The sequence below is a fragment of the Diceros bicornis genome, chromosome 36 (genome assembly GCF_020826845.1).
Source record: "Diceros bicornis minor isolate mBicDic1 chromosome 36, mDicBic1.mat.cur, whole genome shotgun sequence".
Lineage (NCBI taxonomy): Eukaryota > Metazoa > Chordata > Mammalia > Perissodactyla > Rhinocerotidae > Diceros > Diceros bicornis.
The window spans coordinates 28,749,783-28,755,218 of NC_080775.1; the positions used below are offsets into that span (position 1 = coordinate 28,749,783).

Here is a 5,436-nt window from a genome sequence, read left to right on the forward strand (position 1 = left end):
TGATCTTCCTCACACACACAAAAAAATAAGCACAGAAATAATAAAACTCACCCATCCAGATCTCAAAGAGTTATTTTCCTTTCCAGTGGGCAGTAAATATTTTCTTAATTGATTTGACTCCAAATAGGTAAACAACAAAAAAGACTAATAAGCTAGATTCTCCCATCATCCACCCAACTCAACAGACCACGGCGGGTCACCAAGTGATCTGCCCCTAAAGCCAGATTCCCAGTCCCTGCTCCCCCCAAGGGGCTTAACTTAGCAGCTGCGCACAGACCAGATTCACATACACGCAGGGTGCTCTCTCAGCGCAGCGGAGACCAGCCTAGTGGTCAGACACCCACGGGTGTTGAAGACAGTGTGGCCCAGTCCATGAGTTTCCTGAACCCAGGGGAAATCTCCACTCTCTGTCAAGGCCGGCTAGTGACACAAGCCAAGAAACAAACCCACTCATCCTTGGAACCAGCTGTGAAAAGAGGCTGCAAGTTATACAGACTAATGGAGTTGACTAAGAACCAGAAACAAAAGCAAAAACACAGAATCAGAATTTGAAACAAAAAAACCCAGAGAAACCTAGAGTCAGCAGAGATGGAGTTCTTTTGCTGCTGGCGACTCACTTTGGGACCAGGAAAGGTCACTCCTGGGGCCTGAGCAGCATGTGATACTCTTTTTGGGCAACACAGTTTAATTGGCTCCAACAAGTGAGCCCACTTGGGTCTTTCTATGGAACAATCTCTAAAACTGTCGAATTTCCAAAATGTGAAAAACATGAACGCATAAAAACAGAATAAACACATGTCAAAGATTTATGTAACTCATTAGTGGGGGAACAAGAAGATATACAAGCTGATTCAAAGAGGATTTGAAGTACAGTATTTACAGCCGTTGGAGAAAGGATGTGGAATAAGCTACTAAGTTAGGGTTTCTAAACTGGTTTATGTCCCTCCATAACCATATCCTTTGGAGTTATCGTTTATACCAGAACAGAAATAATTTACGTCTCTATCTGGCATAGATCTCCAAGCAACTTCAGTGAATCTGGGTCCTGACCAATGGTAAATGGCGAGCCAAGCAAAAGTACGGATAATTGAATAATCCTTGGAAGGCCCTTTTGGATCAAACTCCGGCATAACATTGAAAGGACACACATTTCTCCTTTTGCCTTATTTTCACATTTTGGATAACTTTTCTTAGCAAGGCAGACAGATGGTGCAATTAGGAGAAGGGGGATCTGAGCGGGTGAGCCTGGTTCGAGAAGTGAGATGGCTGAGAAGGCACAGACATAATGCGGAGTGTCTACCTATGAGAGTTCACACACTAAAAGGGGATCTAGTGCTCTCTTTGGCAGCACATATACTAAAATTGGAACGATACAGAGAAGATTAGCATGGCCCCTGCTCAAGGATGACACGCAAACTCGTGAAGCGTTCCATATTTTTAAGAAGACACAAAGAAATGGAAAGATATTCCGTGCTCTTGGATTGGAAGAATTAACATAGTTAAGATGTCCATACTTCCTAAAGCCATCTATAGATTCAATGCAATCCCTATCAAAGTTCCAACAACATTTTTCACAGAAATAGAACAAAGAATCCTAAAATTTATATGGAACAACAAAAGACCCTGAATAGCTAAAGGAATCCTGAGAAAAAAGAACAAAGCTGGAGGTATCACACTCCCTGATTTCAAAATATACTACAAAGCTATAGTAACCAAAACAGCATGGTACTGGCACAAAAACAGACACACAGATCAATGGAATAGAATGGAAAGCCCAGAAATAAACCCACACATCTATGGACAGCTAGTCTTTGACAAAGGAGCCAAGAACATACAATGGGGAAAAGAAAGCCTCTTCAACAAATGGTGTTCGGAAAACTGGACAGCCACATGCAAAAAAATGAAAGTAGACCCTTACCTTACACCATACACAAAAATTAACTCCAAATGGATTAAAGACTTGAACGTAAGACCTGAAACTGTGAAACTTCTAGAAGAAAATATAGGCAGTACGCTCTTCGACATTGGTCTTAGCAACATCTTTTCAAACATCATGTCTGACCGGGCAAGAGAAACAATAGAAAAAATAAACAAATGGGACTACATCAAACTAAAAATCTTCTGCACAGCAAAGGAAACCATCAACAAAACGAAAAGACAACCCAACGATTGGGAGAAGATATTTGCAAACCATACATCTGATAAGGGCTTAATCTCCAAAATATATAAAGAACTCATACATCTCAACAACAAAAAAACTACCAACCCAATTAAAAAATGGACAAAAGAACAGACATTTCTCCAAAGAAGATATACAGATGGCCAACAGACACATGAAAAGATGTTCAAAATCATTAACTATCAGGGAAATACAAATCAAAACTACAATGAGATATCACCTCACATCTGTCAGAATGGCTATAATTAACAAGACAGGAAACAACATGTGTTGGAGAGGATGTGGAGAGAAGGGAACTCTCATACACCGCTGGTGGGAGTGCAAACTGGTGCAGCCACTATGGAAAACAGTATGGAGATTCCTCAAAAAATCAAGGATAGAACTACCACACGATCCAGCTATTCCACTGCTGGGTATTTATCCAAAGAACTTGAAAACACCAATTTGTAAAGGTACATGCACCCCTGTGTTCATTGCAGCGTTATTCACAATAGCCAAGACTTGGAAGCAACCTAAGTGCCCACCAAGGGACGAATGGATAAAGAAGATGTGGTATATAGACACAATGGAATACTACTCAGCCATAAGAAACGATGAAATCCAGCCATTTGTGACAACATGGATGGACATTGAGGGTATAATGCAAAGTGAAACAAGTCAGAGGGAGAAGGTCAAATACCGTATGATTTCCTTCATTAAGTAGTAGATAATAACAACAATAAACAAACACATAGAGACAGAGTTTGGATTGGTGGTTACTAGAGGGGAAGGGGGGAGGGAGGAGGGTGAAAGGGGTAATTCGGTACATGTGTGTGGTGATGGGTTGTAATTAGTATTTTGGTGGTGAACATGATGTAATCTATGCAGAAGTAGAAGTATAATGATGTACACCTGAAATTTTTACAATGTTATAAACCAATGTTACTGCAATAAACAAAAAATTAAAAAAAAAAAAGGGGGGGATCTGCAAGGCCAAGGGCAGTAGGGCTTCCTGGAAGAGGAGCTGGGCCGAGAAGGAGAAGGTTGCTGCTGGACCAGGAAGCTGACTGGCACAGAGCTCGGGACACTCAGAACCATTTGTAGAGTTTTCTTACTCTGACCTCCTCTCTGGCCTGAGCAGTTGACACAGGTCTCTGTCAAATGGACTTCTAACTTGTGGTCTAGAAAATGCATTCACAGCACCTCACTCCACTGCTCCCATGAAGACCCCATGAGTCTTCCCTTTCCTGAGGAGGGCTGTCCCCAAGGCGCTCTCTCTCGAGCTTGCTTGCTGATTCTGTTCCACACCTCTATCCTCATTGCCACACCTGGAACCAACCAATACCCTGCAGTTCACATTCACCAGCACAGTGCCCAAGAGGCGACTCCCTGGGGTTCCCCGTCCCATCACAGCCCACCTCCCCACCGTGCGCTCTGCCTGCTTGTCAAATACTTTCTGTCTTATCTCAGTCCGCAGTCCTTGCCCTTGTTGCTCTCTTCCTAACGCTGTTCAGTCTGTTCCTTCCTCTCCTGAGCATGCTCGGTTCTTTCCTCAACCACCAGACATCTCTTGGCTCTGGGTGCCCCCCTCCTCCAACTCCCTCCCCACTCAGTGTAAGCCCACACCCCAGGAGGCTGCATCCCTCTGTCCTGAGGAACTCTGCTTTCAGCTTTTTCGTGTTCTAAATCTTCCTTGAGTGAGCCTGAAGGCTTGTCCCTCCACTCTGCTTTGTGACCGCGTCCTGCTCTCTCTGAGCATTCAAACACGCACCAGCTGGCCTGCCGATAGATCAACTGTTCCCTGGGGTTATTCCGGACTTTGGATCATGTCCAGACTGCCTTCACAGCGACAGCCTTCCCAGGTTGGCTTCAAGATCCACACCTGACCCAAGGCTGGGCAGGATTAAACGTGGAGTCCCTCCCCTGTTCCACGTCCACCTGCATCTCAGGGCCCTGGGGTTAGGTCCCTGGAATCGGCTTGTCCCTTAAGTTCTCAGAATCCCAGAACAACTCTAAGTGAACCTTAAGATAGTTTTAAAATGGATCCAGGTTTCTTCAATCTGTCTTTCCGGTTTTTGGAAAAGCTGAGATATAACTGGGGGAGGTATTGTGCCTCTCCTCCAAAGCCTTTAGAAAAGCTCACTCAGGCAGAGCTCTGTTCACTGCTGCTACTGGCTTAGCAGGGACCAAGGAGGTAAATGTCAGGGAAAAGGAGGTGGCTTTCTGGACTTTCTCTTGCTCCCTCAGCTGCCCCCAACTCTTTGGGCTGCAAGGGGAACACTCACGGGGCACGAGCTTCCACCATCCCTTTAGCTTCAGCTCTGGGCAATATGGCAGGCCAAGCACCAAGGACCTGGGTGCATTTTCACTGCTACTTCCACAAGGAATCCAGAAGATCTGACCCTGTCCTGCTAATCTTCCCCCAAGAAGGGCAGCCATCAAGCCACACAGCTGCTGGCTCCTCCTAAAGAAGGGGCCAGAAACTTACAGCCCAGAGTTTGAGTCCCAACTCCAGCATCTGTTGGTTATGTGAGCAAGTCACTCTTAACTTATCTCATCCACAGTGTGAATAATATTAAGTTTCATCATATATCTCACAGAGCTTTTCCGAGGATCAAAGGAGAGTAATAACTTTACAAACAATAAAGCACTAGATAAATGTTAGTATTACCATTTCTGGTATTAATACAGCAAATAATAATAGTGAAATTTTAGGTGTATCATTAACACACCTCATCATAATGACAGCTCCCCTAGTAACACCTGTCATCATAACAGCTCTTCTTACCAAGTCCTCAGTCTCCCCATAGACGACATTTACTTAACTTGACAGAGTGCGACACCCTTCTCCCCCTTCTCCTGCCCAGGCAAGACGTGCATTACCTCCCTAGGAGTTTTTACCCTCTCTTTCCCACCTCCTCCCAGATTTCCTCCACAGATCCACACCTGGACTGCAAGGCGGAGCCACGTGCCATCCAGGCAGCCTCCTCCCACCCCAGCCCTCCGTCCAGCGAGGCCACACTACGTCATCCTCCAGCTCAGGCAGCTCCTTCCTCAGCCAGCTAGCTGGGCATCGACTCAGCTCCACTGTCACTGTGGCACATCCCACGGCACACAGGGTTATGTGAACAAGGGTTCTATGAACACGCACGTTTGGGAAATGCTGGACACAGTTAAATTTATTTGGGTTTATTTGTTCTACAGCAGGACTTCAGACTTTAAAACACTAACCTACATTACAAATTCCCAGGTGGGAAAGCAGTGTGCTGCTCCCCAAA

General features: G+C 45.0%; 1 non-coding gene across 1 annotated transcript; it reads left to right on the forward strand.

Moving 5' to 3' along the window:
• Positions 1–1,332: 1,332 nt before the first annotated feature.
• Positions 1,333–1,439, forward strand: LOC131398976 (U6 spliceosomal RNA). The gene has a single exon (XR_009217048.1). It is a non-coding gene; the product is annotated as a U6 spliceosomal RNA (small nuclear RNA).
• The last annotated feature ends 3,997 nt before the right edge of the window (positions 1,440–5,436 follow it).